Source organism: Taeniopygia guttata, chromosome 2 (genome assembly GCF_048771995.1).
Source record: "Taeniopygia guttata chromosome 2, bTaeGut7.mat, whole genome shotgun sequence".
NCBI lineage: Eukaryota > Metazoa > Chordata > Aves > Passeriformes > Estrildidae > Taeniopygia > Taeniopygia guttata.
The window spans coordinates 134,839,172-134,866,642 of NC_133026.1; positions in this window are offsets into that span (position 1 = coordinate 134,839,172).

The window sequence follows — 27,471 nt, forward strand, 5'->3', positions numbered from 1 at the left end:
TGTTTTGGGAGATTTGGAATATATTAACATTCTTTCTAATAAGTCTGTGTGTTGTTGATTTTATCTCTGCTTACTTTTGTATAGTTTTCATTACTTTGTGTTAACACAGAAATATACTGAAGTCCTTCTTACGTCTTTGAAGTGAATTTCTCTGGTTTATGGAAACTAGGGAAAAACACAGTGTTGTGATATGAAGATCTGAGAATTTTGTTTAATACTGTGATGTATTTTCTCTATTCTTCCTCTAGCAACACGTCATAAAACAACAGATTTTTTTCTTTTAAGAAGGTAAATTAAGAAAAAGATAATAAAAGAGGAACATTTCTTTAAGGAAATTCTTTAAGGTTGCATGCAGTTGTGTATGAGGATATGACCCTTTTACCAGTTTTACCAGACAGCTAAATTTCTCCTTTCAATGAAATGCCTGTATTCACACTTTTCTTATTTAGTTATTGGGTTTTTTTGTTTGTTTTTGTTTGTTTGTTTGTTTGTTTGTTTGTTTGTTTTATTCGTTGGTTTTTTGTTTTTTCAACTTAAATGTTCTCTGTATTGCTTAGGCACTTCCTTCCTTCCTTCCTTCCTTCCTTCCTTCCTTCCTTCCTTCCTTCCTTCCTTCCTTCCTTCCTTCCTTCCTTCCTTCCTTCCTTCCTTCCTTCCTTCCTTCCTTCCTTCCTTCCTTCCTTCCTTCCTTCCTTCCTTCCTTCCTTCCTTCCTTCCTTCCTTCCTTCCTTCCTTCCTTCCTTCCTTCCTTCCTTCCTTCCTTCCTTCCTTCCTTCCTTCCTTCCTTCCTTCCTTCCTTCCTTCCTTCCTTCCTTCCTTCCTTCCTTCCTTCCTTCCTTCCTTCCTTCCTTCCTTCCTTCCTTCCTTCCTTCCTTCCTTCCTTCCTTCCTTCCTTCCTTCCTTCCTTCCTTCCTTCCTTCCTTCCTTCCTTCCTTCCTTCCTTCCTTCCTTCCTTCCTTCCTTCCTTCCTTCCTTCCTTCCTTCCTTCCTCCCTCCCTCCCTCCCTCCCTCCCTCCCTCCCTCCCTCCCTCCCTCCCTCCCTCCCTTCCTCCCTCCCTCCCTTTTTTTTTCACCAAAAAGGGGTATTGCAGACCAAAACTTAACCTTGAGAGAAGCAATTACACACATTTCCTCACTTGCGTGTGCAGTTAAGTGACATGTTTCCTGTTTAAATGTAGTAACTCTTACATGGTTTTTCCAGAACCCCTCTTACATTGATCAACACAATCCCCCCAAAAAAAGAAACACCAAATCTTTGAGAAGCTAAGGAAAGGTAGTTAAAATTAATCTGTATCTCAGGAGGGAAAAATTGATAATAAAATTGCTCTAGTATAGAACTTAGTCTTAGAAATGCTAGAGTGTTTCAGGGGCTATAGTCTGCTATTCATTTTTAATCAAGTTGGTATAGCAGGCATGCAATGTTATGTAATGATCTATGTGAATTTTGAGTTTGCTTGTTCTGATTCCAGCCAGGAGTGGGCTTGGCCAGGCCCTGAAAGTTATTCTGTAGCACCTGGTGTCATTGCTGGAGCAGAGGGAAGGGAGTCACTTCTGGGCAAAGAGGGTCCCTTCCATTTGAGTAAGTGCAACCGAGGGAGTGGTAGGGTAACACCAATGCTGAGCATTTTGCATGTGACTCACTTGCCTCTCTCTTGTATACTTTTGTTTTTAATATTGTTGCTATTACTGATTGTTTTCTTATTTAATTGTGGCTTCCAGTAAATTGTTCTTTTCTCAGCCCTTGATCATTCCCCTTTGTGTCTCCAGCTCTCCTATGCAGCCTGCCACAGGGGAAAGGGAGAGAGGGAGAAAGTGAGTGGCAGCAAGGCTTGAAGGGTCTCAGTGGGAACACTAAACTGGGGAGTACCATCCCTAAAGCATGGCATGCTTTTTAAACTGTTGGTGCAGAGAACAGCTGAAGACATAAAGAAGTTTCTTACAACCTGGTAATTTTTAAATTAGCATAGTAGATATTGATTCCACTAAGATAATAAGTTTGAATATTCTTAACAGAATATATGAAGGTACAGTATCACCTCCAGGGGAGCAAAACAAGGTCCAGAAAATGTTGGTATTACTTTAGCACTGTCTTCTGTGAGACTGTATCATACCTGTCTCAGGGTCATGCTGGGAGTTCAAATGAGGTCTGAGTTATTGAACCCCTGTGACTATCAAAGGCAGCATGCTGGTTTTTCATTATCATAATATAAGCTACTGCTAAATTCTCAGTTAGGAGTTGTTTTTAAACTGAATCCTAGAATTTCTAGGCAGTTGCAATATATGTAGACACTTTCATCTACTGATAAACTCTAGATGATGAAATTGATAGTTTGCAATTGCTTCTCGACTCCTATGAAAATTGCTGCATAAATAGCTTTGATCAGTCAATACCTGTTAATAAAAAGTAATATTCAGATAGCAAAACACCATGTGATTCCTTCTGTTATATTCAGGATCTGATGCTATGTCATTGTCTTGGTCTGTACCTGGAACTATCAGGGTGCTCCTGAATTTCGGTTTCTTGTTTATGAAAATAGTTGCAGTGAAGATTATATCTAATCTCAAAAATAAAATGTTTTTCTTTTACTAATGTCAGTATAGTGGTGGTTATGACAGAAAAATTGCGATAATAGGACTGATTCTCTGCAACACTCAGCATACTGTGATAGGACTAAAGTATTTACAATACTTACCCTTGTTGCTTTCCCTTTGCTATCCTGCACAGAATATTGCACAGAAATATTTGACTCTCAGCTGCACTTGCACCTGGCATGCTTCTATTTAGAGCCACACACCCCCTTTCATCTCCATCTTCTCCATTGCTGACTGCTAAATGAATGCATTTTTTTCTTTTCTACTCCACAGTAGTTCCTACTTGTCTTTATATTATTATACTATTCTTAGGATATTGCCAGAGCAGAGCTGCCATACACGGGAATCAGTAAAAGCGGAATACTGTCATTTTGATTCAAAATCATTTTACACCTGCTGCACACTCAAGCGGTACTTTGTCTGGAGTGGATGTTTCTCTGACACCTTATTCCAGGCCACTAACTCTTTCCCTTTCATGTGGTCAGACCATGTCTCTACTACTCCTGTGGGTGTGACACCATGATTTAATATGACTTCAGCCAGGCTCATGCACTGCAGTTCTTGTCCCCTGACTGCCAACCAAAAACCAGATTTGACATGTACAGAGTTTTGCTTTTGGAGCTTATAGGCAATAAGAATGTGGAGTGACAGAGGAATGATTTATGATTTATTTGTTTGAAGGAGAATAGAATTCAGTATGTTTATGACACACTGTATTAACCATATCTGGCATTTCAGTGAAGCCTGATATGATGTAGCCCTGCTAAATCTTGCAATTTGGCATGTCTCTTTGGGAACAAAGCGTGTCCTAATTCAAGTTACCCCCAGTCTTTCAATATGTCAGATTTTAGATGCTGTGAGGCAGATTACTCAGATGATAAGTATATAACCTCTATTTAAAATCTCTCTGTTCCTGTTTACATCCATGGAACTGAAGAATTATCTCTTCACAGCTTCAGAAGAAAAGGATATGTTGAACAGAGTTCTGTAAGTGACTGTCTTGGGTCTAGTCTTCTTCAGTATTCAGTTACACAGAAGAACACCACATAAGTATGCTAATTAAAATTTATTTAAAATAAAAACTGGAAAGGTCTACAGTTACAGGAAGGAAACAAAAAAAGGCCCGAGATCTTAAACAATTGTGTAATAAATGTCCCAAAGTGGAAATAGTCAATAACCATAACTGCACATGTAGCATATTTAGAATACTTAGTTACACCAATGCCTGGAAATAATTTACCATATAGCTAGGTCTGCAGCAATGTTGAAATTCATCATGAAATGAAGCAAGAATCAATGTTGTGTTGCACACATTGTGTTAGCAGCAGTAAATGCCAAACAAATATGTGAATAATGCTTCAGTGATGCTTGGGAGCTGTAAGATTCCAGTAAGAGCAATCTGTATAATTCTGGGCATTCCAGTAAAAGAATTATATAAACCAGTTAGGAGAAACCTAATGGACATTAACAAGAATATCTAAAGGTAGCAAAATGGAGGTTCATGAAGAAAGGTAGAATGAATCATATATACATAGATATATGTATATGTGTGTTAGAGAGAGAAAAAAGGAGATAATATGGTCTTCAAGTCCGTAAAAAGTTTCTTACAACAGGAAATACTCCGCATATTCTTGGTGACCACAATAGGATGTAATGGAAAATATTGTAGAAATGGGAGAACTTTTGACAGTGAGGGGAGTTAAAAAATGCAGAGAGATGAGGCGTCCTTTGAAAACAAATTGGCTAAATATTTTTCAGGAGTAGTGCAAATGAAATACTGTCCTGAGAGGAAGACATTATTTTTTTTTCTTATTGTTGTTTCATAAATTCTAATACTTCTTTATTTCTCTGTATGAATAGCCCAAGTATTTTGCAAGCCTTGAAAACAAACCATTTTTAGACAAGTAAAATCTGGTGAACCTTGTATTTTATAAGAGCAGTGTGTGTGAGAGAGAATTATATCTATCCCAATGTAAATAACTTTGGATTGAAATAGAAGAGAGGAGAAAAAAATTGACATTGGTATAAAAGAGTATTATATGATAGGTAGATTCCATCATATGTTAAATCACACCTCCTGTCAGAGGAGTTACAGGCTGTTTTTATCATGATAGTCTTCAAACATTGACAGTTTTCCCATGAAAGTTTCTTATTTCAGGCCAAGGGGTTTATTTTATGGCACATAAGGATAAAAGATCTGCACTGAAGATTTTGGAAGATGGACAAATCTTTTAAAAGCTAGTACCAGGTGATGGCTGGATTGCAGGTAAGAGAGATTGTGCTTTGTTTGTGCCATCACTGTCATCGTAGTATCCTTGTTCCCAGAAAGTCAGTGCTTTAGCTTGCATTGTCCATAGTTGAATAATGGCTTGAGATTGAAATGACACTGCAAAAAACATTAAAACAATATATTTTAGCAATGTGTCAAGTAGCTCTCGTCAAAGGGGTTATTTTCTCCAACCTGCAAATATCATGACATTTTTTGTTGAGTTAAAGGGCAGATTTCCCATGTGTTTTCTTGAAGAATTATGACACTTTTTGTATTTACACATACTGTACTTTTCAGTCCAGCATTTTCCCCTTTGTTATAAGAGTAACACCAAGCTTAATGTTTTCTTTAGTTTATATTCTCTTGTTTGCAGGACTACCTGAAGTTTTACAGTATGATAAAAAAATATTTCTTCTTACAGATGCCACATCTATTTAAAATATAACATATCCTTTATAAAACTCAGGATATAAAAATTGAGTCTGTGTACAGATATTCAGATGTTTAGTTTATACTATGGGGCTTTCATTAGTATGTCAGAGTTGTTTCCTCATTTTGGCTTTTTCTCTTGAAAACGTGATTACTTCCTGGCAATGTCAATGTATTAGTGAGTATTAATTTCACTTAAGCAAATAATTCCTTGTTATAATTACAATGTATATTATCTACTGCTTATTTAAAACATTTATTATTATTATTATTATTATTATTATTATTATTATTATTATTATTATTATTATTATTATTATTATTATTATTGGTATTGGTATTGGTATTATTATTTAGTATATGATTGGACAACTGAAAATAAATAGACTGCTTCTAACAATCCAGAAAACATTTAGTTATCAACTGAAATGGCTGATTTTGAGAACCTTTCAGGTCACATGAACTCTAGCTGTGATTTCCTTACTCATCTTTCCAATATGTATTTATGTGGTAGATTTTTAAAAATTATTGAAAGACTGAAGGGTAAAGTAGCTATAGATTAAGATTATCATAATAATTTCCTGAATTACTGAAATCAGTTTTTAAGTTTACTCTATCATGATGAATGTGATTTCATTAGAAATATTTTTAAAATCTCAACAGTTTTGATTTGGAGAAGACATTTGCAAACCTTTTAAATTAAGAATTTTTTTTCTGCATTTCTTCAGGCTTAATGAAGCCTTATTTTTTGCCAAACATTTTAATTACCAGGACTAATGTCAAAGGGAGTGTGTTCTTTATGTTAGCAGAGAAGTAGCACTGCAAACTATGGGTTTTTAAGTTGGCCATAGCAATTTAGTTCTATATAAAAAAATGTTGTGGGTTAAAGTGATTTTGCTTCATAGACACTGAGAAAGTAATGTGTAGCATTTAGATAGAACTATGCTGTAGCCATTAGAGACTGCAAGGTTCACAGAACCACAGAATACTCTCAGAACCACTTATTGGTTATCGTACATAGACAGAAAAATAGAAGAATCCACAAATTCTGGTTGTGCACAGAGCTAGAACATGCAGCTGGTACTATTTTTCAGAAACATATTTTTAGTTTCATGAGAAAAAAAAGTAGGAAAACCAGGGACCTGGAAAGATTACTTTAAGAGAAGTATAACAGTGATTTAGGACATTTTATACTATCCGATGTTACTTCCTAAAAACTTCATCACGTTTTTGTTGAGTGACACAAGCAACAAGCTTTGGTTAGAAAGTATGAAATGAATCTCTAATATGGTATAAGCATTATAATAGCACAATATACAATAATGAAATTTAATACCTATTTGGGTCTCTGTAGAGATTGTAGTAAATTATAAATAAAACATCTTTAAGAATATTTAGAAAAAAAGCATTAGGTCATGAAAGTAAGACATAAAAAGTGTATTTGGATCTCTTGGAGCTCTTTCCCCATCTGATCTTTGTGTACTTGTATTTGCCACAATTTACCCTTTCTTACCCTTGCAAATGAGGCTGTAAATTAAATACAGTAAATATATTTGCCCAGCAGCTTTTGTCTTGTTTTCTGTGAGGTATATCATAGAAGGTAGTTTCTCATGTAGTAATATCTATCAATGTTTAGAACTAATCATGTCATTAAATAATTTCATCTGATGGAATGATACCTTTACATCAATTTTTTGATTTTAGCATGTATGTTCCAGAAAGTATCAAAGAGAAGAAGCATGTAAACAATAGTTCTACCAATGCAAACAACACATTAAAGACTTATAAAAGGTCTATTATTCTGGTTTCCATTCATCCTCTTTCAACAAAAAGAAATCCAAGATGGAAGTGATATTCTCAAAAAATTAAAACAATCCTTTTAATTTATGTTTCCTTCTGCTAGCAAAGTTTCAAACCATGACATTGAATATTATTCTTTGTGTCATCTTCAGCTCCTAATATAATTTTACTCTTCTAGGCATTACTTTCACCAAAAATTGTAGGTGCTACACTGTAGACCTAACAGTCTGATGGAACCACATGTGGTAAAACAAATCTCTTCCAAATGTGTATTAGGCATTAAGCTATCAAAAAATATCAACTCTGTGTATGCTGTCAGACAGGCCATTTGCACAGCTGTGGCCATGAAGTGCCAAGAAACTCTGATGTTTTCTGCCTGTCAAACAACAGGTCTACAACACTACATAGGTCTGCAGCACTCCTGTGATGAGAGATAAGGTTCTTAAGAAGCATAATACATAAATGTCTATGTTATTCAGTTTCACTTCTAAAATAATTTACTGCTTGCTCAGTCTGCTTGTGGCAGTGCAGACATTCCACTTCTAAAGATTTTTTGCTCTTGGGAAAAAAGAAATTGACTGCAAGACAGACTTTGCAGACATCTGAAAGATAGTTTGAGGCTTGATTATTTCTTTCAAGATCTGAACGCAGTGGCAGACAGAAAGTGTTTACAGTTCTTCCCTTTAGCTGTCCATTACTCATGGGAGTGATTCTCACTTCTCTGTTCTCCCTTTGAAAATCTGTTGGCTTTGGTGTAGCTGTAGGCAGCACTGCAAATCATTGCATTATGTGACTTTTTCCCTTTCATGTAAAAGGTGAGTATTTGCAGGGATTTATACAGTAAAATCAGTTAAGCAATTCACTGTTACACATTTCTTTTCCTTTTTTGCTTTTGGAAAGTCACATTAAGTGTAAATTTCTCTGTTCCATTCCTTGTTTAGGACTTTAAACATTTTAAAGTGAATGCAATAAAGATGATAAAGAGACAATGCCTGGTATAAATAACATCTAATAGTGTGTAATACTATGCTGAATTCTGATTTCTGCTAATATTTATAGTATATACGTCTTAGAAATTAATTTATAAAAGACAGTAAATTCATATTTTGTCCATTTTAGATTTTGGGATCCAAAAATAAATTTTTCAACAGATTTTTATAATGATTTTCTTTTTTAGAAAGATGCTAAACCCCTTATTTTTTGGTAGTTTTTGCTATTTTATAATTATTAATGCTTTAAAAAAAATTAAAAATACAAAAGAATGGTAGATCATACAGAAAAATGGAAGAGAATGCATTTTTGTGTGTTAAAAGCAAGAAGAAAAATTTTTATGGTTTTTTTTTTCCTGTAAATATAGCCAGCCCACAACAGTACAGAGAAATAAAAAATCCCCAGGGGTTGACTTTTGAAAAAGACAAGAACATAAAAGTGATAGAATTAATTCAAAATACTGACGATCATTTACAAATAATAGATTCACTTTTCTTTAAGAAAGGATATAAAGTTCAAAAACTATTACTTTTTTTTTAATATCAGAAATCTTAATTTCTACTCTCAATATTCATTAGTAAGTTTGACCCACCCCTTGAATATTTAGAGTTCCAGCTACATCTGCCAAGCTGGTAATTGTGCCTGTGATGTTGCTTTGCTTGTCTGTTATGGGACTTTTATTATTGTTCAACTAAAACTAATTGCAGGAGAATATTGACTGTGCAGATGATATGAATAGATTACATTAGTACAAACCTCCTACAACCGGAAATCCCATTGAACATTAGGACTCTTATTCTTGCTGTGGGAGGTATTTGCCAGGCATGAACTGTGAAAAGTGTAAGTTTTAATGATCTATGTAGATTCTACTAATGCAATCTATTTCATTTTACTTACTGCAATCAAATGTAACACAACCAAGAGGATTTCTGCCACATTATATTGAAATATCGACAGGCGCCTAGCTGGGCAGTGCTTGGTGCTTGGGAGGGCTTGCCTGAGCCCGAGCTGGTGCCAGATTGCTCTAACAAAGATCTGGTGGCCACAAGAGCATTTCTTGACCTGTGTCATACTTCTGTGACAGCCAGAGGTGGTGGATGAAGCTGGTCAAACCAGACATTCACTGCCAGTTGCCAGTGGTGCCTCCCAGGACTGGGGGAGGTTGTGATGCAGCATCCAAATGAGGCTGGAGGTCAGTCAGAGGCAATCAGGTGTGAGAACATTGGAAAAACAGCGCTGATCATGAAAAGAAAGAAATGTCCCCATTCCACCTTGAACACCACTCCCCACCTGTGGCAGCGGCTCTCTGGCCACAGAAAGCAGGCATAGACTTTCCCAGGCATTTTCCTGGGGAAGTCTCTGAGAAGATCAGAGGGAAGAATGAGAAACAATTCTTATGTTGCACCTGCTGTTGTGCACATATGGAATGTGTTACGGAGATTTGTTTACCAAAGGTGATTTCTTAATTGGACACTGGATGGTCAAAGCTATATTGGACTGGCAGTAAGAGTTACTGAGTTTCTGAATGAGTATAGTATAATATAGTATAATATGATAAAGCAATTGATCAGTTTTCTGCAATCATGGAGTCAATGCTAATTATTACCCGGCTGGGGGCCTGTGGCAGCACCCACTCAGCACAGAGCTTGGGATGCCAACTTGCTTTGACACCTCATGGTCTCTCTGGGTGAAGAGGTTTCGTGCTGTTGAGCAGAGGGATATTGGGAGTGCAAGAAAAACACCAGAGTAACAAGGCAGCTCAGAGTATGCTCTCAGGAGTAAAAGTTTGCAAGAATATTATTACCAATGAAGCTTTTCTATATTTGGACTATATGAATCATTCTAAGAGGACTAAAGAGAGATGTTTGTTAGACTTTGATCAGATCAAGATTTTAATTTTGTTAACAATAAATTCTTAGCTCTATACATAAAATATGTTCCCTCTGGTTGTTTTACACTTTGTTTTAAACCTTGTTAGAGCCCAAATAAACACTTCTTACTACATACCATATGCACCTAGCGCATTATTAGGGAAGGACTTCACAAGTCAACTAATTTATAGGAGTAAAACTGATTTTCAGAGATTTTGCAGGTTCAATGTGATCTTTTAAGCTACTGCTAGCAATTATTTTTACCTTAAATGTATGTCTTCATGAACAGTCATAAATCAATATAAAGTGCTAGACATCAGTAATAACCATGCTGTTTGATATATATTTGTTTAGTACCAGACTTCTGTCAGGTTTCACAATCACATTAATAAGAAATTCAGTTTTATTAGTATGTTTACACACAGTGGTTTTCTGGTGTGGTTTTTTTGTTGTTGTTGTTTTTTTGTTTGTTTGTTTGTTTTTTTTTTTTCCTGCTTCCTTTCTTTGTTTAAGAGTTAACTTGGGCTTTGCTCTCATCCCAGTGGAACCAATTCCCACAAGTATACCTGCACAGACTGCCTTTTGTGGGAAAGCTGCTGAGGATAAAACTAGTGAGTAATAAATGGAGCATATGGTCTTAAAGTAGTATAGCACCAGGTCTGAGAGAAAGAGAGCACTGTCCCTTTCTTACACTTGTTCTTCACTTCATTAACAGGTGAACTAAAAAATGCACAGTGTAATATTATTTCAATTTCAGTGGTTGAGTATATAGTAAAAATATTATCATTTGCTTTCATTGGTTTTGTCTTTATAAATTTTTGCACCTTAGTCAGGGGGAAAAAAGGTCCAACGCTGCACTTTAAAAGTCCAAACTACATTTCACTTTAGATTTGGTCATTAGAAGCCACAGGGACAAGAGACACATACACCTTTGTGGAAACTCACACTGAAAAATGGTGAAGTAAAGGACATTGATAAGAGAAGATAACTTGCTGGAAGACCAAAATGGTAATACCCAGAAAAATTATGTGAATGTTTAAATAGGGAAACTTTTCAAACTACAGCTTCAAATGATTAAATGCATGAAATAAAGTGTGAATTAATAGAATCTTTAAGAAATTCACCTGCATGCTTTCTTTTTTGATGTTGTTCTACTGAGATAAAGGAGGAAACTAGTACTGAATAAACATTAAAATATATCTCTTCCTACTTTTTCAGCACTAAGAGCTTAAATTGAAATATGATCTGTAGAGGTTTTTAATAAGTAACCCATTACATGTACTGCTTCTAACTTAAGACTGGGTGTTAATAAGTCAGCTTTGAGAAATCTTGATTGCAAGATTTTTCTGAGTGTACTTAATTTAATTTAGTTTATACTTCACATTTTTAACCGAAATAATTCCAGTTGAATTATCCTTTTGTGCCTTTTGAACTGGCCTCTTTTAGACAGATGCATAATACTGAGTGTAACCCTGATGCTACAGGCTGTATTCGGGAATAGTCCCATCAGTCAGTTGTTCCTTTTTAGAGTAAATGCTTACAGAGTATCAGACGTGGTTTATAGAGTGCTGAGTCAGGAGAAGCTGGTCACTCCCTTGTGCTCCTTGTTGTGCTGCTCATTGATACAGCGCATTGCTGTTACCATTGTCAGATCACACTGATGCCTTGTGGTTAACCTCCTGCCTGCCAGGACCTCCAGAATCTTTTCAGCAGATCTGCTCTTCCACCAGTGAGTGCCAAAACTGTATTGTTGTTCTTTTTTTTGTAGATGCATGACTTTACCTATACCCCTGCTGAATTTCCTGTCTGATCCTCCTGGATAGGATTGTCTGGGTTCTTTTGAATTACAGCCCATTCTCTGAATTTGGCAGCTGATGTTATTCTCCATGTCTGGTGTAATCTTCAGATTTTATGAGGGTGTATTTTATCTTCCAAGTCACTCTTTAGAGATATGAAACAGGACAGGTACCAGGATAGACCACTGGGGAAATGCCCTTGATTGTTTTCCAGCTATAGAACAAAACAATAACTGGTTGTCCAGACATTCCTGGTTGTCCAGACATTCAGACATCTTTGCGTGAGTACAAGAATATTGTGAGAGAAAATGTCAAAGGCCTTACTAAAGTCAAGGTAAAGAATTTCAACTGCTTTCCATTAATGCATGGATTCAATAATTTTATCATAGCTCATTTCCCTTTAATCTGATAGATTTGTGATCTTATTCTTGATAAACCCATGATGGTTACACCTAGTAACCTACCTCTCCATCATGTGACCAGGATAGACAACTGGAATTTTCTATTGAGTGAAGTTCAGTTAATCAATCTTGTTGCACCTTCATTCCTCACTAATATTTCTTGCCCTATTTTGAAGACAGGTAAAATATTTTCTTCTGTTATTATGGCCTCTCCTTCCCTCTACAAGTGTGACAGAAAGAAGTATCACAATGACATCTCTTGTGTCTCAGCATTTTGATATCCTGTCTGGTCCCACAGACCAGAGAATACCATTCTTATCTAAAAAAAAAAAAATTAAACATGAATTTATAGTTTAAATATAAACTTATGAAGGAATACAGCATTCAAATATAATTTCAATTGAAAACAGTGTATCTTGATTTGCGAGAGTTCCACAGGGGTTCTCAGAGCAGTGGGTCTTCCCAGGTACTAAAAGAAATGCAATGACCAGACATAATGTGACTTGATGAGGCTAGTACTTTCACCTTATTTATGATTGCTTGACTTTAACCAGCCTAGGAGCTATCATTTGTATCTTTCAAGAAATCATTTTTCATTACACGTCTGTGTATAGACTCAACACTAGTTATCTTATCTTGAAAATCAAGCATCTAGCTAAATCTGCACTGCATCAACACTCTATTTTCATAATATTCCCAAGTGAAATTAAATAAAAATTGATGTGCATACTTTAAAGGCAAAACTATAGATTATTGTTTTTCTATATTCATAGATAATGAGGGCAACAGGAAGAAGTGAAAGAATTTCTGCTTTAAGTAAATATCTTCTGGTCTATTTAAAATAAGTTTTTTTTCTTGATTTTTTTTTTCTTTACCATGTACAGAGAGAAATGTACTATTATAATTTTTCAATAATAAGTTGTGAATTTGGTCTGGCTGAGATGGAGCTAATTTTCCTCACAGCAGTGCCCTTGAAGGTGTGCTTTGGTAGCTAGAAAGGTGCTGATAACACACCAGTGTTTCAGGTACTGCTGAGCAGTGCTCACCCAGCACAAAGGTTGGTTTTCCTACATTCCTACTTGCCAGTAGGTGGGGGGTGGGCAACATCTTGGAAGGGGACATAGGCAGGACACATGACCCAAACTGACCGCAGAGTTATTCCATAATGCATATTTCATCTGATCAGCAATAAAAGCTAACTAAAAGGAGAAGAAAGGGGGATGGACATTATTACTATGTTTGTCTTCCAGAGCCCCCGTTATGCATATTGAAGCCCTACTTCCCAAAATGTGCCTGGACATCGTTTCCTTATGGGAAGTAGAGAATAATTATGTAGTTTTTCTTTACTTTTACATACGACTTTTGCTTTTGCTGCTGTTTCATTTAACTGATTTTATCTTCACCCATGAATTTTCTTCAAACTTATTTTCTACTTGCTCCATCCTGCTGAGGAGGGGAGGGATAGAGTAACTTGGTGAGCATCTGTCATCCAACCAAGGTCAATACACCACAATTCTTAGACAGTCAATTTGGTTTGCTCAATATAACTTTGCTAAATGATGCAACAAATCTTTCATAAATACAATCAGAATTTGAGCTACTGCATTTTTGTCAATATTGTGTTTGTTAATGTCAGCTCATTTGCACCAATGCATTTGATCATGAAGGAGTGACTCATGTTCATACAGTGAATGAAATAGCTGTTTATGTTCAGAATTACTAAATCAATGGTTGCATTATATTCAAAGCAGACCACAAGGACAGTTTAGTTACTTGCATAGCAACGCAAAGTTGCGCATATCCTCAAACTCTCTATAATATCTAATTTTTAATACACAGAGACATCCGGGAGACAAATCAACACATGCTAGATAAATAGATGCAGCAAAAATGTTTTCCAGGCCTCATTCTCTCTTATTCATTATTTTATATAAATGCTGGTAAGTCTCAGAAAGAAACTGCAAAGCCAAGATACAAGGAGGGGGGAGCCCTGACAGTAGTATAAAACTGGGGCTTTTTGTCACAATCTGTCCATGATTCCTGCTTTATCATTGCACATCTTGGAGCCTGGGGGAGCTAGTGATTACACTGAGGGACACCTCTGAATAGTAGCTAAGGAACCCATACCTGTTGTGAGCTGCAACTTGTTGGAGGCTGGCCACCCTGAGCTGACTCTATCTAGGCCAGGAACCAGAGACCTTTGAGGAGCCTGGAGCACAGGGTAGGTTATCTTGTCTGATTCACTCCACTCCTCTGTCATCTGCCTATTATGGGCCCAGCTAAGACTATTATACAGAAATACTGCTTCCAATACCCCAACTAGTAATTTCTACTAGTTCAACTTCTTCTGTGCTATCGTGCAGTCCAATCTATCCTGGTGATGTGCAAGTTTAGTTTTCTTTTCTCCGTGGGAAAAAGACATTCATCATGGGTTTTTTTTTTCATATTTAATTTGGTTTTTTTGTTCCCCTGAATATAATTTGAACAATTTTATTGAATAGAATTTTCAAGGCTGTAGTTTTTTCAGGTATAATCCACAATTAGCACAAACCACTCTTGAAATATTAAATGCTGATTTCTTGACTGTATTTGCATTCTTAGTTGCTGAAATATTAATGTTCTATCAAGGATTCATCAGTAATAGATCTGGGTTTTTTTGTCTCATAAGCTATCTGTGCCCTTTGTGACACTCTGTGACAAATAAGACCGGGTACATAATGGCCTGCAATCAATATAGACTGAACAATGTGAACATCAACACAACACAGGTAATGTGTGCCTTCTGCTGAGGAAACATCTGTCAGGAGAGAGTGACATGAGGATGAAAATATTAAATATTTGAAGTTGGGCAGGAATGAATAATTAGTACAGAGCAGTTGTAATTGCTTTATTTAATAGATGATGGATAACTCAGTATTGCTTTTGTTGTCAGGTTATGATTTGTCAGCAGCTTAATGGTTCCAATGTCCATGGCGTATCACCCATGCTCATGTCAGAGCAGGGAATGTGGCTCTCTCAATGAGCTTCAGGCATTCAGTGAGTCAGACAAGTGGTTTCCTTTATAAGACCTGAGCAAAGTAGGTGCTCAAAGTAGGCTGCTAATTAACAGTGGTGATGGCATAAATTTTTTCACCTACAATACAATTTATCTGTGTTACAATGGCTTTTAAGTCTTTCACATGTTAGCAAAGGACTTTCAAATTCTGGAATAAGAGTCAGCTATTTTTGCCTATACCTATATGGAGGACAAGTTGTGGGGATTATTCAAAAATATGCTCTTGCTGAACATAAATCTATTAATCATTTTAATAGAAATACGCAAGATTATTTTAGGAAACATGCTACGAAATCTGCCTTAAATATTTAAATAAAGTGGTCTGTAGAAATACAGACATTTCTAATTTTGGAAGACTGAGTAGAGCTTTATTTCACTCTCAACACCAAATACTTCTGCAAAGGTATTCCTATACTTAATCAAAGGTATAACTTACACATATTGATCACAATTGCAAATATGTGATCAAAAAATATTTAAATATTTGAAACTGAACAATTTCTAGAAGCAATTTTCTCAGATGGACTGCTTCCTTACCAGAAAAAAAAAAAAAGTAAAAATAATAATTATACAAAAGAAATCTTATTTTTAAATTTTTATTCACACAAAATGTTCTGTAGTAATGAGATTCATGTATTGACCAAGAGATAACTTTAAATGTAGGAAAATGATATTAGATAAAACTCATAAAGCATTTTTAAAATAGATTTGACTCTAAATTAAGTTGTTACCTAATTAAAAACTATATCACAGGTAATTATATCCGTACTACCAATATTTTTTGCCTCTGATACTAATATGTTTTTCAGAAATGTATCAAACTCCACACTAATAAAGAGTTGCTGTTAAGTCAGAAATGAATCCCATGTTTGCACCCTTACAGTGTCTTCAAAGTCAGAGTATACTCTAGATGGAAGTCTTCAAATCATATCAAGGATATCAGCAAAATCCCAAGTCACTGGCAGTTGCCTATCTCCCAGAATAATAAGACAAAGCCCTGTCCTTTGAATAACCAATTTTGTACTTTTATTCCTCAGCAAAAAACTAATTTGGTTAGAGCTGATAAAAGTGTGTGCAGGATGAGATAGTAAAAAATATGCCAAGAGAGACAATGCATAATCATGATATTGTGCATATTTTTGTATTTAATTATTGTTCTTGGCACTGTAACAGTCATAAACTGACAGACTTGTAACTCTTTGATGCAATGGCCACAGGGCAGAATTTACTGTTCATTAATGTAGCTGGTAAAATTCCACTAATCAAGAAAGAGCACCACACCTTTCTGATGCAACAGTGATGACATCAGATTGCATTACTTTAAGGGTCTCCAAAGTGCACATGACTAGCAATATACATGCCTATTTTTGTGGCAAATTAAACCATCTTACCAAGAGCCTTATTGATGGCTTTTACTATCAATACAACAATCGTGCCACATCAATTTCATTTATTATCTTTAGTGGAGTGCAATGACTGAAAATGGCTGAGGATTTACCCCTGCATTTTGGTACAGGAATGGCAAAGTACAGGTGAGATGTAGTCTTAGGACAAAATTACTATTGTTTCTGGTGGATCAGAAAGGACTAAACAATAACACTGTAAATTTTTTCTCTCTCAAATTAACTTTAGTACAGATAACAGCACTAATATCCTGTGCAATGGAGTAAGGTCAGATGTACTTCATTGATGCAGTTGCAATATCTATTTTACTATTATTGCTCCCAAGCCACATTATTGGCTCTAGAAACTGTGCTGTTCCTGTTTTCTTTTTCTTAATTTGCTTGGAAGCCATTGCCTGCCAAATAAAAGGTCACTTAAAATGGGTTAATTTAATAGTGATCCTGTACCAAGTATCTTCTCTGGTAGGGTTCTGCATTATTTAATAAATAATTAGGTTATTGTGCTGGCCTCATAGTGAACACTTATAAACGCAAATGAGAAAAACAAGACAGTGCAGCATTAGAAAATTCTAGAAGACAAGCACTGTAAAGTATTCTGTAGACTTGTGCTTCTGTTTTCATTGAATATATGCAGTGAAATTGAAATATAGATGGTATTTGACCTCTGCAAGCAACAAAACTTCCTATAGATTAGTTTTTTCTCTATAACAGAATCTAAAAATAATGTATGCAAACACCTCTAATGGTTGTAATGTGATTTGAATCAAAACTTTATCTAAAGGATAAAGAACTTTTTTCTCAAATAAGGTTCTTATAAACAGGAGCAGAATGCTACTTAGTATTTGGAGCTAACACTACCTTAGAGAAAATTGAGGAAAGCTAAATTACAACCTATAAGATAAGGTACAGACTGACTGCAAGACTCTAATTTTAGAAGGTACATATCTTCATTTATCAATATTTTTCTTCTTCCATACCTCAGCTTTTGTCCACCTGTCTCTGTAGATCTCCACTGTATTTGCAAAGGTCAATTTAATTTGTTTACCACCATAGCACTGTGCAAGATACTTTTGGAATTTTCCAAACTAGGAAAATTATTAGATCTAAAGCTGCATCTACAATAATCATTAAAATGCCCAGCACCACCTAATTGAGACACTTGAACAAAACAAAATTTCCAAGAATCAAATTGAGCTAACTACCTATTCTTCTCTGGAGGTGCACGTCCTTACACTGTATCTCTACTACCCAGTAGCAATTCCTACCAGAAATGAAATTCCAGTTCAGATGAACTAAGATATCATATACCAATTGTATATATACCATATACCAATTTTGTATATATATTTATTGTCATCAAAAATTCATATAGAAGGAAAAAAAAACCTTCTAATACAAAGGATCACCTGAATTGTATTTATAAAAATGTTGATGCTATGAATTTCAAAGAAATATTTAACTTAGTCTCCTTAAATGATGAGAAAAATCAATGTCCCTTACATAGCATGAGTGTTAATACACACTTCTGTAGGGAAACCTTTGTTATGATAATATATGATGACTTCCATATGATGTAAAAAAACTATAAAGGATTAGAATAATATAGACGTGAATAATCCTAACACTTAAAATTCTTGAATATGGTTTTTTTTTTAAATATAAGAGTGGATGAGAAAAGTCTATATGACATTAAATTATCAGTTCTAAATTTTCCTTATCATGTACCAGAATGTTTTAATGAGGGAATTTCTTGTAATTCTAGGTATTTTTTGAGCTTAAAAGACCTAAATCGAAACCTCTTTCCTCTTTTCTGTAGTTTTTTTCAGTTGAAAACTCATCAAGAATAATATCTAGCATGTTATTTCTTTAATAAGCTTTTATCTATATTAATTTAAAAAAAAATTGTGGGGAAGAGAAAATGAAAGAAATATAACTAAATTGTTTTACTTTTTTTATTTAGAACATTTTTTCCAGTGGATTGAAAGGTATGCATCTTAAAAATTTTTTGTTTGAGTCTGCTCCTCCTAAGCTGTATGAAAAAGTTTTTAATATCTTTCAATAACCATACATAAAATGAGAACTCATGTTTCATTTTGATGAGTTCAATATAAGCAACAGGGAAAAAAAAAACAAAACAGAAATGAAACAGAGGAGGACCTTGTCAGAGGATGGTCTAGAAATTAAAAATATGAATAAGTTTAAAGAACAACTAAATATCTGCTAAACACAATAGTCTAAATATAATCTTTGGCTCAGAAAGTCTGTAATTGTCAAGCACGGGGCACTCAGAATATCCATCAGATAATTCTATATTTTCTATGGGTTATTTTTGGATTTTTTTTTTTCATTCAATACCATTTTCTACATGTGATGAATTACCATTGCCATTCTGTTAATAGAAATTGAAAAAAAAGTGTTTAAACAGTAAAAATAAGTCTGATAGTCACAATTTCCCTAAATTCTCAGCAAACTTGTTATTGTTCTTCTAAAATACTTTTCTTATCATTGTTTAAAAAGTAATACATCCTTAAAACAGGTGTTACTGATGATAAAGAAGTTTTAAAATACTGAGATTTTGGTGAAAGGAATCTTAAAGCAAAGAATTCTACAATTATGTTCTATTTAATTCTTCAATTTCTTTTTGAGTGTAAGTAGCTAGCAAAAAAGAATGGTTTATTTATGACCTATTGAATCTCATAAAATTGCTACATTTCATTCACTGAATTATCTGAGTTCTCTAATCTGATTTGGTTCCAAATATTGAAACTTAAACGCACATCCAGTACAACAGAATGCTCCTTCCACAGGAAGGGATGTCACTGAGAGCAAAGATCACCCTAAATTCTTAGGAAAAATATATTTTTTGTGTAATCTCAAATGTTACATTAGAAACATCAGCAGTTCTCCAACGGTTTATTAATTTTAAAGTTGTGCTTAAGATTGTATTCCTACGGGAGTGATTGTATGTAAATCATTAGTACAAAAATAATCCAATCCTTAATTAGATGAGTAGACATAGCTCTTAGTTGTGCCATTGTATCTTCCATAGTAATGTTCCCTTTTTCTGTTTTAATGCAAAAGTGCTTGTTAGCAGAATTAAATATTTTGGTATTGATAAGATATTAGTCATATGTATCACGGATATCTTCTTTTAACCTGTAGGAAAAAATTCTCTACATATATTTTCAGCAGGTACAGATTAATATTTGTCCTAATTGCGTTACACCAGCTCTAACCAACTCCTTTGTATTGTAAGATGAAGTCCAGTTCTGTTTGATTATGTAAAAGAAAACAAAGCAGAAATAATGAATTGTCATAAAACATGTTTTAAATTTCTGGTTAGAATTTTTTAAATTTACTTTGGTTTGTTCTGTATTGATTTGTAGTTCCTAGAAGTTTAAAACACAATTCTCCTTAGTATTTCACATGGTTTGAATTTCTGGTTAGAATTTCTTTAATTTACTTTGGTTTGTTCTATATTGATTTGTAGCTCTAGAAGTTTAAAACACAATTCTCCTTGGTATTTCACAAAAGCTGAGTTTGTAAATCACTTATATGGTTTCATAGGTGTCTGCATTCCTTCACATACCTCTGGTGAATTGTAGGATATGTCAGAGAGAAAAGAGAAATAATACTAGAGACTGCAGCTGCAGCAGCTCTTGTACAACTGCTCAGTTACACAATACTAGTTGTGGCTATGTCCCAGATATCCTGCCTTTTCTTCTTTTTTTCTTAGCTCTAGTTATGACCAGTTATGAATCAAATAATTCTGCAGCTGGATGCCTGTTTTGTCAGATGTGGAACCACTTCCAGTCTCTGCTATAATAGTTGAGTAACTGAGTGATCCAAAGGGAGATGCAATACAAAGAGCCATAATAATGCTCAAGTGATAACTACTTGGGGCTAGTCTTGGTAACAAAATACAATTATTTTCCAGAGGGAGAGCATAAATAATTTATTTCAACTTTTAAAAATAATTAGTGGGACATTTTAAGGAGCCTTTTGGTACTTCAGATGCTTGAGTTCTGCTGGCCAGCATCTCCCAGGTGAACAAATGTAGCATTCAAACCTCTAGAAAGGTATGAGTTTTACTCAGGAAATATACATGCAGTTGGCATTAACCTTGATAAGAAACTTAAAAAACCTTATGTATGTTTTTTTAAAATATCTTGAAAAATTGGAAGATATTTGTTTCCCTTTATTTCTAGACATAAATTTAAACCATATGGAATTAGAAGTAGAAGCAAACAAATACGTCTTAAGGCATTAGTTAATAACAAAATCTTGTCCCATATTAGAAAATAGAAAAAAAAAAAACCAAACCAGAAAACCAGAATGCACAGCTCTAACTAGATAATTCTATTTATCTCCCATGAGGAAAAGATGTCACATAAAATATTTCAAAAAATTTTTAAGGTCCAAAATTCAGGAAAGACTATAATTTATCCTGACCTCTTCCCGCTAGTAAATTGAGATCCTTACCATTAGGCTAAACAGCTATGAGCATATTATATTTCTAAAAATCATGTTTCAATGGCATGCAATAATATTAGCAATGTACTTGAGGCCATGTAATTGCAAGCAAGAAACAAATACAGAAATATATCAAAGAGGAAGTTGAGCTTAAAACACAGGAGTTAAATAGAGAAGTAGAAATGTTTTACTTCTGGATAAAAATATGCAAAGCTCTCAAGTATATAAAATATGCCCCAAAATTTCTTGCCATTGCAAATTAACATCATATTGAAACATGAAATCATATATCACATATGCAAGTTAATGTAGTCAATAGTACCTCTAAGTTGCAGGTATATATTAAATTGCTAGTAACTGACATACAAGCCTTCAGTGTGGAGGTCACACCTGTAGTGAATTTGAAATCTTATAAAAGGCTACAATATTTATAGCAAACAATCTGATTCAAGAGCAGTGGTAAACACATAGCAATGTGTGATTTTTCCCTTTCTTACCCTTTCAGAATTGTAAGCAGCTCACCAAACCCAGTACTTTACCCCCTCTTGCAGAAAGAAGTATCAGATTCTTCACACTTTATTTTTGACACCAGATGGAATAGGTAGAGGGCAAAAGAAACATATACCCTACTTATTAAAATTTCCCATACCTCTGTATTTATTTACTACCATTAGTATTGCAAGTGGTAAACTAGAATACATCTATTCTAATCTAATCTAATTGCATCTAAGCAAGTGGTAAACCAGAATACATTGATTATTGTATTGCTTTTATCACCTTGTTTGGAAGTCCCTAAAGTTGCATTTAAGGTTGCCACCAGTATAGATAAAAAAAACCCTGAAGAAATATAACAAATTAAATGATTCTTTTCATTGTGATGAAGGCAATGAAATCCTCCTCTTTTCACATTTTTTTTTTGTCTCCTTTTTATTTTCTAAAGTGTATCTCAAGTATTTAGATAGTTGAAGCTTCTGCTATTTCATGTGGATTTTAGAATTTTCAATGACCTCTTTCTACAAGAGATATAAGACAGACATGATTGTGTTCTATAAGCACCATGGGAATATAGTACTTAGAGTTCATAGAATACAGTATCACAGAGAACAAGGCGTCCCTACTTTGTTCTGGCTTCAACCAACAAGGTAAATACAAGGCCTTGTAGTATTTTTTTCTCAATTTAATATGTATCGAGGCATGATCTGCAAATGGATCATTAACATGAAATAAATCTCTATGTACCTTTATCTATCTAAATATCTATGTATTTTTTTTAGCCTTTTCCCCCATTTTATGCACTGACAGATTTGTCTGTGTACTTTAGTTTCAATCTGTCCTAAAAAAAAAAAAAAAAAGCCCAAAACCCAAGCCAGATCAGCTGCTAACATCTCTCTCATTCTTTTTCCCTTTTCCCATTTACAAAAGGACCCCTATTATTCTCTGCAGAACAATTGTATGTGCGTTTGATTAACAGCTGAATCTTGGCAGGATTGTTCCATGATTTTTTCTGATGACTTGCAGCTGCAGAATCAGCTCATCTCCCTTGTAGCTGATGAGGAATAGTATCAAACATCATTCCTGGTGGCTGAGTCTGAGCTGCTCTGGACCACAAAAAGAAAGTGGTGTGTGTTGGTGGCAGGAGAACCACTGTGCAGGGGGCAGAGGCCCTCACCTGCTGACCAGACCTGTCCCCTGGAGAAGTTTGCTTCTTGCTGGGGGCTTGCATTCATGACCTCCCTGAGAGGTGACCAATGCCTCATCCAGCCTAGTGGTTCTACAGTTATTCCACATAGGCACCAATAATATAGACTGGGGTGACCTGGGAATTGCCAAAATATGTGTAAAGAGCTCTGCGGACAGTGTTTAACATCATACACATAATGTTTGACTCCTGCCAGTGAGGAGAAGGGGCATTAGGAGGATTCAGTAGACTTTATGGCTCAACAATAGTTTGCATAGCTGGTGTTTGAGTAGGTCTTCAGGCTCTACAACCATGAGGCTCTCTCAAAGGATCAAAACCTTCTTGTGAGAGACTGGATCCATCCTGAACCAATCAAATGGGGCATCCTTCCCAACAGACTGAACAAACGGGTGAAGACAGCCGCCTCAAAAATCACGTGTAGAAGTTTTAGGTGGAGTCGATAAATTAAAAGCTCAGGATGATGAGAAAAAAGGAGACACAGTGATCAGCTGTAACCACCCATGTGGGCACTCCAGACACTGGATTTATCCCACCAGGTTTCACTTTTGCCAGTGATATTAAATCTCTGGGATGGGGCCAAAACTTCAAGCTCCTCTTGTTTGTTCCTCATGCTGTTGCATTGTTGTTAGAAACATTTCAGGTGTGGTACTTTGTAGCCAAGACCTCATGAAGGTGAAAAATGATAAATAGGTAAATTTGTGGAATTTTTTTTTTATGGTTTCACAAAAAGATTTTGTGACTCCTTGTGAAGTCATTGAGGGAGAGACTCCTTCTTAAGTAGTTCTATAAGATCTGAGAGGTATTATATAACATGTATGGGAGATACATGTCACATGCATCTCTTTTTCATATTAACAAAGATATCATAACAATTGTAAAAGTCAAGATCTTTTACTGCAGCCTCTGAGCTACTGGACTCTGGAGTACTCTGTTTCTGCTGTTTAATTTTCTCCATTTGGTATAAAACAGTATTATAGCAGATATAATTTCAGTGCTCTGGTCACCAAGCTGCAAAGTTATTGACTCTCTTTTGAAAAATTTGCTCTAGTATATACTCACATTATTAATATATTCATTTGCTTTTATTAAAACTGCTCAGAAATAAAATTGAAAAGAGGTTACATATTATAGTCAAGAAAAATATTATATTTAATGAAAAACTTTATTTGAAAAAATACATTGAGTTTAATCTCTTCTCTTCTCTCATTTTATGAAATTTAAATCAGATTTTTGGGGATGGTAAATTTCTCCTAAGAGGTGGAAGTAGAAGTTAGCCTATTCCTCCAGTCTAAAAGGTAAAATCTTTAGTTTTATTACTGATCAAATAAAAAAAAAAAATCTCATTGTTAGAAATCTCAAAAAGAGTTCTTATATTTATATTTACTTTTGCATTTATTTGAGCTTTCTAGTCTTTGTCTTGTTTCTTATATTTAGGTATCCTAGTAGACTGTAGGTAATGATTCCTACCTGGATAGGTCTTTTAATTCAATTTCATTTTCGCACACTCATTCATAGCTTGTTTCATCACACCTTCCTGTTTGATACTTTGTCCTCACTGACTTTCCTCATTTTTTTAATATTTCTGTCTGTATTTGAGACGTATCGAGCATAGCTCTTAGTGGGTTTTGGTGGATTTATCTCTTCCCATTTACCAGCTCTGAAAAACATCAGTTCTGGTATAACATGATGTCCTTTATGGGAGGCTATCCTGTCCTTAACTACTGTCTTTACTGTCTAGTACATCTCTGCATTAGTCCTTTTCCCAAATCTCCCAGTACTACCTACTTCAATCCAAGATAACATTTGAGTCTGTTATACATCTACTCTTAGAAGTACAGCATGATTAAAACAGAGCTTTGAAAAAGATGCCAGGACTTTCATCTTGTTCTTAACCAACAAAAGTGTGAAGTTTCTGTCCACTCCTTGTACTGGCTGAATAAAAAAGCTCCTTGTAGTTTCACATGACCATCTGCTCAAGGCAAAATTATGTTGTGCAGAAGTCACAAACAAGGCTGTGAACAAAATGACTACAATCCACCCCAAAACCAGCTGTTCTTAATACTCCTTGAATGTTCTTCCTTTAAAAAAAAAATGTCAAAAGAAACAAGAATTCCTGCCATGGCTAAAAGACATGATTTTTAAAAATCAGCTCTTCCTAGTGCTAACGTTTTGTCAAAGGCCAGAAGATTGCACAGTACTGTGCCAGAAATAATTTTTTTTTTGCAGTGGGTTTAAATAGTGTCTGGAATGTCATATGCAAGTGACCGTCATAGTTTGTCTTTGAAACAAACAAGGATTGATGTCAGTTCTCTCTTGTAATGAGTAGCAAAATAATCCAAATGAAAAGGAGCATCTTCTTTATAACCTTGTAGATACTATAGGTTTTTTTCCAAAAATGTCAATATCCTTTTATATAAATAGACATAGAATTTAATTGAAATGCATATTCAGATGAACTTTTGTTGGCATAAAATTTTAAACAAAGTTTCTTCGGCATCTTGGAATCTGGGAAGTGGAGTTAAGGAAGATGAAAATATCATATGCTATTTTCTTTGTGACAAAAATTCTTCAGTTCATTACTACAAAGCTGGCACTGGATTCAGAAAACATTTCAGCTTCAATCATTTAATGTACAATTCTCTTATACCTAAAGACTACTTTCAGGCAGAATGTTGGCCTTTAAATCTTTAGGACAGATTATATGGAGCCTAGATAATAAAATGTGTATGTCAGATTTTTTAAAAATATATTTCATAATTTATAATATGAGAATGAGAGTTCTTGAATTCTTATTCCAAAGCAATATTTTCCCCTTTCAATGTAATACTAATTTCTACAAATTTTTCCACTGTTATAGATAATTGATATATGTAATTTTTTTATTGCACAGATATGAGTATTTTTTTGAACTTAGAAAAAATTTGGTGCTGTTGTGATTAAGTAGACTATTTTTTTCTTTTTTGCACCTGTGATATTCTGAACCACTGAATAAAAGGCCAATGAACAAAGAAAGATAAATTTCCAGTTGGCTTCATTGCCATCTTTCTTTTTCAAGGTACAGTATAGTACCTATAAATACACAAGCTTCATAGAAAACGTTCAGGATGTGGAACTAAATGTTAGGTAGCCTATGACACACCTACCAAAAATAGACACTTAAAAGCCATTCTACAAAGTGAAAAAAGAAATCTCAAAAGAGATGCTTCTGAATACAGTTCCAGCCATGTGTTTTAAGTACCAAATGCATAACAAAAACTAAATAGAAAATTCCTTTAACACCTCCACCTCTGATAAATACAAATAAGACAATGATAAACCTAAACAAAGCCAAGCAACTTATTAAGTGCTTAGAAAATTTTTATAGAAGAAAGTGCCATAAAAGATTTTCTACAGATAATTTTTTTCCTTTAAAGAGAGCTGCTTGCCAAGATGGAGGGGGAAATGCCTCGAAATCCTTTGCAAAAGCTGACCACAATCTCTCTTTTTAAGGAAATATTGTCCCAGCATTAAAAGGAAAATTTTTACTTCCAGTGCAGAAGTTTTTCAACTGTGAATTATTTACTTGTGAATTCCTGTTTAGAAGCTATTTATTTAGTCCAGATCTGTAGCCTAGGAGACTATTCTACATATTTTTGATCTATTCAGAAGAAACTAGTTCCAGTATTTAAAAAGCAGTACTGTTCCTTAAAAAGATTTCTGTCCTCTTGTTTCCTTTCTTCCCCAAAAGAAGTAATCACATTTACTCAAGTTTATATCCAAGCAATATTTTCTGTTTTGATCATAAGGTATTTTTATTGCCGTACTTTTTATAACCTATAATAGATAACAACCATGTGATACAGAATGCACCTAGATACTCTGTAATTGCAAGTTGTGTTTGGATAATGTTTTAATAGCACAGAGAGGTATTGAAGATTGTGCAGAATAGTACTATCACAAAAACATAGCTGTTTTCCCAGAGCAATGAATGAGGTATCAAGAATATATCATTAAAACACACATGGATGCATTCAAAGCTGTTCAAACTTAACAACTCTTGCTCAGCAGAGAATAGAGAATGTAGTTGTCCTCAATTCATTGATAAGGGATGTTTAGTGGAAAGTTCAAGGTTGTCTCCAAACAACCTTGCACTGTAAGGAGAAGGAAATGTTTCTACTACAAGCAGTTTTGTCCTAGATCACACCTCTGTACAGCTCCACAAGCACTTTGTAGGTGCAGATGCAGATATAGATGCTTGTTCGTAGCTGAGGTGACCACTGTCTGTGGGTGTGTCCATTTCTATGTGCATTTGTGCAGGCAAGAAGCCCTCTAAGCCTAATTTCTGAGATCCTAAGCTATTAAATTTGATTTTAAATTATATTTTTATAGATTAAAAACAAAGTCAAATATTCCCCAAACAGGTTTTCATGCATATGCCGCATTTCACACAGTACAATTAAATCTGCATGGACTAGTACCTTTATTTAGGATCAACTTTTTTTCTCCTGTCTGTCCAGAAATTGCTGAATTATTTGCAAATAATATATTAAAAAAAGAAAAATTTATTCTGTGCTGTCAAAAACCCCAAATTAATCATTATTATTACATGTTGAAAATTATTAAAGGCATTTGAAATACTGATATATATTGTCTTTGTATACAAGATGAATTGAAAATTACATTGGAAAGGTACTGCTCTCGGAATCATCAGATA